Consider the following 12,305-nt stretch of genomic DNA (forward strand, 5'->3'; position numbering starts at 1 on the left):
CACCAGAAGCACGTTTTCACTCATTTCATGTCATTCAGTTTCCTGCAAATACGGACAGATCATTAACATAATCTAAATCTGAAAATTAATGGGAATATGCGATGTAATGATTAGGCTGGAGTTTACCTCTAATTTTGGTGAACACGTAGCAAAGTAAGTTGCAATTCCCTTGATCAGCAGTGACCTCATTGATTGGCTGATCAATTTTTTAGGACAATGTGAAGTGAATCATTGATGGTGATTCACCTTTGTTCACCTTGTGAGTGTTACTTTTATTGCTCCTGTCAAAATTCGCATCACAGCTCTGCAGCATGTAAAATCTCAGCTGCGCATCTGGCCAGTGGTACAGCCATTCGTATAGCTGGCTACAGATCAGGCGGGTGTAGGTTCGACTTTTGCTTTGTGCAAGCGCATTGTGGAGATTCAGCACACATCCAAAGTAATCTTTTTTGTTACACTGAGGTGGATAATGTTTGAAATTTTCATCTCCAGGAACGAAAATTCTTTTACTGTCTACGATCAGTTAAACATTACCAAGGGTTATCAAAGTTAAAAATCACATGGCATCAGATTGTATCTAACTAGCATATTTGGAAGCAGCAGTGTTCCATGGACTGTTTCTTCATCAGGTGGTTGTGAACTGTTGGACTCTAATATGGCTTTGTGATTTTTTTTTAATTTGTCCACCCCAGTCCAATACCAACACATCCAAGTCATGGGTACCATCGACACCACGAACGGTCGGTTAAAGTCCAGATGATCTTCCACAACATCGCGCATATTGACACACGCATCAAGTTTCTGCAGAAAGACACCTACCTAATGAAGGAGCGGCTCTCTGAAAGCTGGTGTTTCCAAATAAACTTGCTGGATTATGTCCTGATGTTGTGTAATTTTTAACTTTGTCTACCCAACTCAAACACTGGCACTTCCATATCATAGAGAACATCAGTCATGTCGCAGCGCTGTCAGAGAAGACAATCCTGGAATAGCCTCACACATTGCTCATAAGGTACGTTTCATTTTCAGAAACCAACCCACTCAATCGCTGCAGCTCCTGTGTTTGAAAAGCACAGAAATGAAATAGCTGAGACTCAGTTTTGACAGTTCTTTGAAACTCTTTGGGAAGTGGAATCAGAGGAGAATGAAGGATTAACTGTCCGACTGTATAGAGAGAGGGAAGGCACTTTTACCTTCATTCAAGGGCTGGGGTATTGACTGATTTAAGGCATTAAACAGATTCCTGGTAGAGCTGCGCTCTCTGCATCAGGAACAAGAATTCCTGATTTCCTGAACGGTAATGAAATCCAGCCCACTCAGTCAAAGCGCTGAATACTAACTACTAGACCACCAGGGATGAGGGCAGAAGCAGTTGCACAGTTTCTTCATAACGCGGTTTTTGGAATTATGTCACTGCAGATATGTTTGCCCTCAAAAATGATTGAATTATCGAATGTTTACAGCACAGAAATGGGTCCCATCATCTCACTTCCCAGCACTTGGTCTGCAACCTTGTGAACTCTGACGTTTCACGTGTTCATTTCAATGCTAATTTCTTTGGAACGTTTTAATCTCGTAAAACACAATAAATTGGATTGAAGTTTGAGATGGGGAAAAATGTGTTCACACCCAGTCAGGGAGCTGAATCCCATTTTTACGCATAGACTGAAGCACGCAGACCAGTGTTATCACCACTGCGCCAGCCCATTGCCAGCTCAGTAAGAAGGTCTCATACATCAGAAACTGCAATGCAAAGATGATTGGATAGCCTCAGCATTGTAAACCAACCAACAAGACCGGAATGGAGCCGATGGGACCATGCACAGAAGGATGGCAATATACAATGACGAATCTCATGGTGTCCAGGGTGGTGTAACAGAAATCTTCCCTGGTAGTATAGTGATGAGGAGTCAATAATTTCACTGTCTTGGCTTCTTAAAGGTTAACATTTACAGTAATCAATATGAAATATTGCCTGATCTTTCGAAACAGAATGATGTAGTGCAGCATTCCGAATCGCTTCCCTGCATGTTACAGGTCCACATCAGCAATGTCAGTTGCAATTGCCTGACGTTCAATCAGTTTAAATGAAGAACGGAGGGGGCGTCACTAAAACGGAAGGGGAATGGTGGTTTGTGAGAGTGAACTGCATGCCTCGTGGAGCCAGGTTTAAAGTAGATAATGAATATTGGTTTTCCTGTTTACCTTGGTATACTGACCACTCCGGATCAATTACCCACATTGTCTGCCCTTTGCGTGATGTTCTTTGGACATTTCACCTCGGTTCAGTGTTCCGGGGGTCCACGTATTTTTAATTTGGCACATTTTACTCAGGTCGGGTTTGCTACTTCATATTTAGGCAAACAAGTTTATGAACAGAAAGACACCATTCAGACCTACAAATCTATTCCTGTATTGAATGGTTTCATGTCAGATCTGATAACCTTGATCTGCACTTTCTTGCCTTTCCCCATAACGCTTGATGTCTTTGCTGTTTGAAGATCTGCCGATCTCAGCCTCATAAAACCGAATGACCCTTCCCCAACAGCCTTATTGTACAAGAAAGTCCACGGATCCAGAACTGTCTGAGAGAATAAATGCTTCCTCATCTCTGTTTTAATTGTAAAATCCGCATTGTAATACGAAGTTAAATATCACAAAACACCGGTCATAGTCCAACAGGTTTAATTGGAAGCATTAGCTTTTGGAGAGCTGCTCCTTCATCAGGTGGTTGTGGAGTTCACAATTGTTAGAAACAGAATTTATAGCAAAGGTTTACAGTGCGATGTAATTGAAATTATATATTGAAAAATACCTTGATTATTTGTTAAGTCTTCCATCTGTTAAAATGACTATGTTAGGTTTACTTCTTTGTTATGTGATTCGCAAAACTTTCTTTTAGTAGTTACATTCTTAGGTAAACTTTAACAATTAGTGTCAGTCCAGATAATATGTTGAGGTTGTTAGTTCCTGTGTGCTGTGTCCGTGCCATAATGTTTAGACTGACGCTAATCTAAAAAAAATGCTGCAGCCAAGGATGCTTTGAGGCATGGTACATTGGTGAAACCGAGCAGAGGCTACAGCAACGGATGAATGGGCACTACACATCTATCAACAGACAGGTCTGCCCCTTCCCGGTTGGAGAGAACATCAGTGGTCCAGGACATTTCACCTAGGACTTTCGGGTGACAATCCACCAGGGCGGAATTCGGAGCCGGCAGCAGCTAAAAGTGCCCGAGCAGAAGCTGATAGCGAAGTTCGCTATCCATGAGGATGACCTCAACCGAGACCTTGGATTCATGTCACAGAACAGGTGATCCCATTGCTCTATCGACACACAGAGACCCACACACACAGACACACACACACACACACACACACACACACACACACACACACACACACACACACACACACACACACACACACACACACACACACACACACACATCTCTACGTTTGTGGGGTGAATTTGTACTTGCAGAATTACATTGTACTTTGCTCAAAAACTACATGAATCCATGTCAGCCTCTGTTAAATCATTTATTAAATTAGAATCAGTCTCAACATTATGGAAAAGACAGCAGCACATGGGGGCTGACACCAATTCTTCAAGTTCACCTGAGAAGGTAACTTTAAAATAAAAAGTTTTGCGCTTTACAAATGAAAGAAGTGAAGCTAACATGGTTATTCTAACAGATGGGAGACTTAGCAAACAATCATGGTGATTTTCAATGTATAATTTCAGTTGCATCACACTGCAAATTTGTGCTATAAATTCTGTGCTTCATAACAGTGTACTCCACAACCACCTGACGAATGAGCACCAGTCGGAAAGCTCGTACATCCAATTAAACCTGTTAGACTGTAAGCTGGTGTTGTGTGATTTACAAATTTGCTCATCCCAGTCCAAAACCGGTATCTCCAAGTCATTCGATACGAGGCGCTCTGGTCACAGAACCAACCTTTTTGCATCCAACTTTTTACAATCCTTTAAAAACCTGTATGTTTCAAAAAGGATCATTTTTGTAGTACTGTGTCTGAGCAGGCAAAAGCAACTGATTTCAGCGTTTCTCCCCATTTGATTTCATCTCCGATATGAAATTCTCACTTATTCTGACAGAACTGCTATCTTTGCAGTTTTGTAATGTCAGGAATTCATGTTCAATTTAAGATTTTCATAAGGAGCAACAAATCTTTTTTTTTTCCCTGACTGGAAATCAAAATTGGAAAATACCAGTGAGAGAGCTGAATTTCAGCACTTGCGCACCAAAAAAGACATATGCAATGCTTACAACTTTTCTTGGTGACTTTGTTCTTGCCTTTTTGGTTTAGTTGAAAAATGACAGTCATTGAGTTTTTAAAACCGTGGCGAGAGGCCCTTCAGCCTATTGCATCAGTATCAGTCATCAAACATCTAATTTATAAACACAGTTTCCAGCACGTGACTCATCGTCTGGTGTGTTCTAACATTTCAAGTCTTCAGTTAAATTGTTATTCAATTTCTTAAGTGATTAAGTGGAACAAAACATCTCTGTGAACTAACAGTTCTGACAAACAAACTCTTTCTCAGAGCCGTTTGTCAGTTTTCCTCAAAATGCTGTGAAAAATGTTTCTGTACTCACATCTGAATTAGTTTACCCTGTTTCTTCTTCAGGTTCCTTCTTCTTTCTATTAAATGGTTTAGATTCCAGTACAGACATAAGGTGCATGTTACAGAAGTCATGTGTTTGTACTTTCACTGACACACTGGTTCTCAGCGGGAGCTGCAGTCCTTCCCCACGCTGATTCAGACAGCACTGTCTTTCCTGTGACATGTCCCATGGAGAATGGAAGGACAGGCATTAATATGCTTCACTTGGGAACGGCGCGAAAGTTTTAAAACATTTACACTGCCCCAGCGAGGAATTGAGCTTCTATCTCCCGCATAACATTTTTCGACACGAACCACTATACTACCGAGGACAACAGTTGCAAAGGAGACCCCTCTTCCCGTTGTGGCTCCATTTGTCAAAAACATCTGCTTTACGACCCGAATCGTTTAACCCACAGACTTATAAGTTTTGGCAGAACATATTCACATCTGAATATTTCTGCCTCTCTGACCCTTACAGAAAGTGTGTTCCAAATTCGAACACCTGCCAGCCTATACCGCTTTTCCACCCATCTACTTAAACGTTTCTGTCTTTCTCATTAAATTTCTGGCCCCCTGTGATCGTTGGGAAACGCTTCTTTCAGTCTACCTTATCCATAGCCCTCATCATTTTGTATATCTGTACCATGCCTTCTCACAAACTCCTCTGCACGGTGACAAACAATCCCAGCCTGTCCTGTCTCTCTTCATGACTGATACTCTTCAGCCCAGACGCTATCCAAGTGAATCTCTCCTCCACCTTTCCCACTGCGATCACATTCCTGGAATCGTGAATTGAAGACAATAGTCTAGGTCGAGCCGAATGAACCTTTTTTTTCATTCTGTAACAGCATGCGGGGTGGCTCTGCAGCATTTATTGCCTTGAGGTCAGGAGTCAGACTAGTTAAGGACGTAGTGAAACAGATGGGTTTTTTAGACAACGTATTTAGCATATTCTTAATTGTCGCAACCAGTAACAGTGAGGGCAACGGCACAGACTTGACGGTGTCAACGTGAAAGCATATGTTCGATTGTGCAATGCCTCAGTAAAATGGGATGTGAGACGGAAAAGAGAGTTAGGGAGAGTGGGAGGGGGAGACATCTTCCAAAACTTTTGGTTTAAATCCTGATATATGAAACGCAGAAACATCAGAGAAGGTGATTCGATGGAAAACACCTCGGAGAATATTATCATGTAAAAACGATTAATTTCTTACCGTGTTTCACCAAAAGTAAAACTTTGAGAGAACTAACAGCCATGTCGTGGATTAGAGCCGAGGACGCTGCCATCACAACGCAGAATACGAACCACTAAATAGTTACAGTATTCCAACAGAGCACTTTTGCAAACTGCAACCAGTATTGTAGCAGAGGAAATGTCAGGGAGAACGTACAATATCAGGCCTTTGCGACAGGCGTGTGGGAACTCATAATGGTCTGAATATTTAACTTTAACGTCCTCAGAGACTATGAAGATTCCATGAATGAGAGTATTGGAGAATGGGATTAATGAAATTTTCCAAACTCCTGGGACAGCGCAGGATAGTATTGAAACTGATGTTTCAATGGCATTATAGTTTAACATCGGCTACGTCATCACTTTGCCCACACAAGGCACTACTAACTGCTGCAGGCAATCACCCATAATCCGAGTTCCAGACTCGGAATCGTAGAAACGGTATGAAGCAGCCACGAAGATCCAATGGGAAATTGGGATGGAATGACAGGAGAGAGGCGCGTGTATTTCCGAGGGTGGGATTTCTCCTGGTCAAAAGCGGGACGGAACGGAATAATTGCCACATTTATAATATTATAGCCATAAGTAGTACATTTTGCCGAGACAGCCGATTGGCGCACCTAAAGCTTGTTGAGACTTTAACTTTGAGGTGGGAAGGTTCGAAATTTCATTTTCCTATTTGGATCAGTGTTTTTGACATTGGCAGTAGCAGCTGCTTTTGCTCGCATCAGTTCAGAATCAGCTTCTTGTTCCCAGTAAATACTGCAACCTGAAGAAGGTGGTGTTGTGGTTATATAATAAATTAGTCATCCTTGAGGACTCAGACACGGAACTGGTAATGCTGAAGTTCGACGAATAAACCCTGGAATTAAAGCCTGACCTCAGGAACATAGAACATGACTTTATTTTCCTGCAATCGCATTCATGCATGCCCCTTATGCAGGGGATGCTACTATCTTTCCCCAATCCTGCCTACTTGTGGCTCCAGGTCCAGAACAACATAGCTGACCCTTAATCCGAGAATGCTGATCGTGTGGCGAAGCAGGCCATTCGGCCCTTCCAGTCGACACCATCCCTCTGAAACACATCCTATCAGACCCACACTGCATACCTATTTCTTTCCCCCTTCATTTCGCATGGCTGATCCCAGTAACCTGCACACCTTCAGACTGTGGGAGGAAACTCAGACAAGCAAAGAGAGAATTTGCACACAGTCACACGAGACTGGGATAAAATCCATGTCTCTCATGCAGCAAGACAGCAGCGAATCAGGAAGAACAACAAATGCTGTCCTGATCAGTGACATCCACACCCTGTGGGTATATCAGGAAGAATAAAAACACATTCACAACAAGGACAACGGGACTTGCGTCTGCATGGACATGATTTGAACCAATCGTTCCCCCTTGGGTAGATGCAATGACACCGATGTCACAGAGAAACCAGGGAAATGCGAGATTCAGTTGACTGCTGAAGTGGAAACTCATTTATTCAGTCAAACTGGGGACAGACTGTTCAACAGTCCCGTGTGTGGAAAGGGCTCAGTGAGCAAACGAACCTCCGGGGTAACCAGCAAGATTACATATCCGAGAAGGAGATGAACTAAACTGACAATGCTGATGTTTATCACAACCAGCTGCCATTTCTATAGACTTATAGTCATAGACTCACGGCAGCATGGAAACAGGCATTACACTCCTACCAGCTCATGCTGAACATCATGCCAAACTAAAAGAGTCGCATCTGATGGCTCCTGTAGCTGCTGAGGCGTAATAATGCCGTCGTGATATTATTACTGCATTGTCAATACGAATGTCCAGATATGATTCTGTGGACACGGGTTCAAATCCTGGCATGCAGATGCTGGAATTTTATTTCAATAAATAGCTAGAGCTGAAGAGTATAATGATGATGTTGAATCAGCTATTGTACATCTGATTCACTAATGCCTGTTAGCGAAGAAAACTGCCATATTTATCTAGTCTGGCTGGGGTGCGATTCCAGATCCAAAAAATCGTGGTTGATTCTGAACTGCTCTATGGACAATAAATAATGGACTGGGCATGAATGAATGGCTTTTTTAATCCCACTGAAACTTTCCAATTCATTTATAGATCGAAATATTCTGTAAATGTTGTAAATTTCCTTTCATTCATTACTGCCTCAGGAAGTGAATTGCAATACATGAACCATCTTCTATTTAAAAAGCCTCTCATGCCTTATTTTAAATCTCTCTCTTTTCACCTTAAACATTTGCCCTCTCGTCTAAAAGTCCACTTCCTTGGAAAAAAGACAGTTACAGTTAACTCTATCCGAACTCTTAATAGTCTATAACTTTCTATCAGGTCACCTTTCAAGCTCCCGTGTTCGAGAGAAAATATTCTCAGCCAATCTAGCCTTTCATTATAACTCAAACCTTCCCCACGAGCAATATGCTAGTATACCTCTTCTAAACCTACTCCAGCTGAACAATTTCCTTGCGATTACTGGGCGACAAGAATTGGACGCAATATTTCAGAAGACGCCTCACCCAATGTCCTATTCAACTTCAACATAATGTACCAACTCCTACGCTCAAAGGACTGAGCAACGAAGGCAAGATGACATTTTTTAACCATTCTGTCTAAATGTGAAACAAACGAAAAAGAATTATGTACCTGCATCCCCGGCGACCGTGCTCCACAACATTATGCAACGCCCTATCACAAAAAGTGAAATTGGAGTAGGCTTTCACGAATTTTTGAAGGTTATTGCACAAGGGATCAAGTGCTCTCGAGGGCTTAGAGATACATTCTGTTCTTGACCGTAGGTGGGAATATAAGAGCAGGGATGTGATGCTGGAACTTTAGCAACTGCCTGTTCAGAGCAGAGTCAGAGGACCGGCCACAAGTCTGGTCGTTGCATTAATATTTTTTTTTCGGAGGAATGATAACATAAAGGATGGAGGGCTGAAATAGACCATGTTGCCGATCAAGTCTGGATGAGAACTCAATCAGATCTTCGCTGACAATGCCCCAAGTCAGCCTGGCACATTCCTTGGAGGGGAACCTGCAGATGGAGTCAGTCGATGCATAAGTCCATGAGACAATAGGAGCAGGAATTAGACTATTCAGCGCAGTGAATCTGCTCTGCCATTTAATCATGGCAGATATATTTCTAAACCCAATTCTCCTGCTTTCGCCCCATAAACCTTGATCCCCTTGACAACCACGCTGCTACATACCTCAGTCTTACATATAATCAAAGACCTGGCTTCCACAGCCTTATCTGACAATGAATTCCATACATTCACCACTTCCTGCCTGAATAATTGTCTCTAATTACTGCTCTCAAATGTCTTCCCTTTTCTCCAAGGCCGTGCCTTTAGGTTCTAGTCTCTACTAAAAATGGATACACCTTCCCAGCATCCACTCTGTCCAGGCCATTCACGATTCTATAAGTACCAATTAGATTTCCTCTTATCCTTCTAAACTTCGTGTGTATAGACCCAGAGTCCTCAAACGTTCCTCATGTGTCAATATTTTCATTCCTGGGACCATAATCGTGAATCACCTCTGAACATACCCCAGGACTAGAGCATCCTTCCTGAAATTTGAGGACCAAACGTGCGCACAGTAATCCAGATGTGGTCTGACTAGACCCTTATAGAGCCTCAGAAGTGCATCCCTGCTTTTATATTCAAGTATTCCAAAAATAAATGTCATCATTGCAATTATCTTCCTAACTACAGATTCAACCTGCAAGTTCATCTTGAGAGAGTCCTGGGCTAAGACTCTCAAGTATCTTTGCACTCCAGACATGTGAACTTTCGCCCCATTTTGACAATAGTCCGCATCTTTATTCTTCCTGCCAAAGTGCATAGCCTCACACTTTCCAACCGTTTGCTCCATCTGCCATGTAATGTTAGACTTGCCCTACATGTCCATATCCTTCTGCAGCATCCCCGCCTTCTCATGCTACCTGTCCTTCTGTCTTTGCATTGTCTGCAAATTGACACACGTTGCCCTCAGGTATTTTATCTAGATCGCTAATGGAGAAAATGAAAAGTTGTGGTCCCAACACAGCCTTGAGGAACGCCACTTGTCACCAGCTGCCATATTGAGAAGGATTCTTTTGTTCCTAATCACTGCATTCGGTCCTGTGAGCGCACCTTGCCACTGACATCATGTGCCCTTATCTTATTCAGTCGTCTCCTGTGCGGCAAATATCAAAGGCCTTCATATAGTCCAGAGACATAACCACCATTGGCTCTCCTTGGTCTACCTTCCTTGTTACTTCTTCAAAGAGGAAATCTTCCAGATTTGTCAAGCATGTCTTCCCCTTGATGAAACCATGCTGACTTTGCGTTATTTTGACAGATACTTCCAAATGTTCAGAAATTTCTTTCTACGCAATGGATTCCAGGACCTTATCCACAACCAAGATTCGGCTGATTGGTGTGTAATTTTCCAGCTTTTGTGTGGTTTCTTTTTAAAATGGGGTGTCACGTTTGTGATTTTTTGGTCCTGTAGCACCCTTCCTGATTCTACTGATGCCTGAAAGTTCTCCACTAACGTATCCACTATTTCTTCAGTTGTCTACCTCATAACTCTGGAGGGTCCTCCATCTGATCTATCCACCTTCAGGCCATTCAGTGTTTCTTGCACTTTCTCAATGATTGCCACTAGACTCACATCTGTTCCCCCATTCTCTTGTATGTTTGGGTATAACTCATGTCTTCCACTGTGGAGACTGGCACAATGTAATTTTTCAGTTCCTCAATTATTTCCTTTTTCCCCACTACTGTCTGTCAAGTGTCATTTTCCAGTGGCCTATTGTCTACTTCTACCTCTCTTTTGCGTTTATATGAATAAAGAAACAACTGCAGTCTTCCTTTATATAAGTAGTAAGCTGACACTTAATCTTCTCCCTACTCATTTGTTTTGTTATTGCCCTTTGTGGGTCTTTGTGAGCTTCCCAATGCTCTGATTACCCACTGCCCTTCGCCCTTCTTTTGCTTTTATGCTATCGATGACTTCCTGAGTCAGTCATGGTTGCCTCAACCACCCTGCACCATACCTCAATTTCCACAGGATGTGTCTCTGATGTGTCTGCTAAATTACGCTCAGACAGTCCTGCCATTGCATTTCCACTTTCCTGCTTTCTTGCTAGGTTCCTTTCTCACCACTTTCATCCAGCTTCTACCTCATGCCTCTGCAATTGCCTTTATTCAACATTAGTACCGTTACTTCTGATTGTATATTCTCCCTCTCAAATTGCAGGGTAAATTCAATCATGTTATCATCACCGCTTCCTAAGGGTTCCTTTAGCTCCCTTGTCACGTCTGCCTCATTGCACAACTCTAAATCCAGTATTGCCTGTTCCCGACTTGGCTCCACCACAAGCTGCTCCAAAAATTCATCGCGTCAACATTCCACAATTGAATTGAATTGAATTGAATTGAATTGAATTTATTGTCACGTGTAGTGAGGCACGGTGAAAAGCTTTATCTTGCAATCAATACAAACAGATCTCAATGTTAAGTAGCATAGATGTAAACATATACTAGGTTGGCCTTTGTGATTCTCCGGGCCGAGCTCACCACTCGCTGTAGACATCTCCGATCTTGAATGGTACAGGCGCCATACCAGGTACTGATACATCCAGACATAAAGCTCTCAATTGCGCACCTATAAAAGTTGGCTAATGTATTCGCAGTGGTGATTCAATTGATCATCGATTTTTAAAAAAAAATTCGAACTCCTGGAGCGAGATACCATCATCAGACATATATCCCTCTTCAGTCCCTGCCCACCATCCACAGGGACCATTTCCAGCAGGAAACCCTGTTGCACTCTGCCTTCACTCCCAACATCTGAACCAACTCGCCCCATGGAGTCTTCCCTCTGCATCGCTGATTTTGTGAGACATAAATTCATAGAGCCTAAAAACCCGAGCAGGAATAGGCTGTCCGGCCCTTCAAGCCTACTCCGCCGTTCAATGACATCATTGTTGATCTTTCTAAAGACTCAAAAACGCTTATGCGCCCTCTCACTGTATCCCTTACTTCATTTATTGTTCAAAAGAAGTATCGCTCTTCAAACAATTTGTTGCACTAGCGTCACCTTCTTCGCTGGGCAAGGTATTCCATATATGAACATCCGTCGGTGTGCAGAATATCCTTCTGAACTCAGTCCTAAATCTGCTCCCTCTAATCCTGTGGCTATGCCCTCCTCTCCGAATTTCACCCATAAGTGGAAGCATCCTTTATAATTCTCTCTAATCTATTCTGTTCAATGTTTTATGTTTCAGTAAGATTTACCCCTCATTTTTCTAAATTCCAAAGAAAATAATCCTAATGTATGTAGTCTCTCTTTATAGGCTAACCCCCTCAACACTGGAATCAACCCAGTGAACCTCCTGTGCACCCCTTCCCCCACCAGTGCCAGTACGTTC

This window comes from Chiloscyllium plagiosum, unplaced genomic scaffold, assembly GCF_037043375.1.
Source record: "Chiloscyllium plagiosum isolate Xiang-an unplaced genomic scaffold, Cpla_swu_hap1 HiC_scaffold_42, whole genome shotgun sequence".
Lineage (NCBI taxonomy): Eukaryota > Metazoa > Chordata > Chondrichthyes > Orectolobiformes > Hemiscylliidae > Chiloscyllium > Chiloscyllium plagiosum.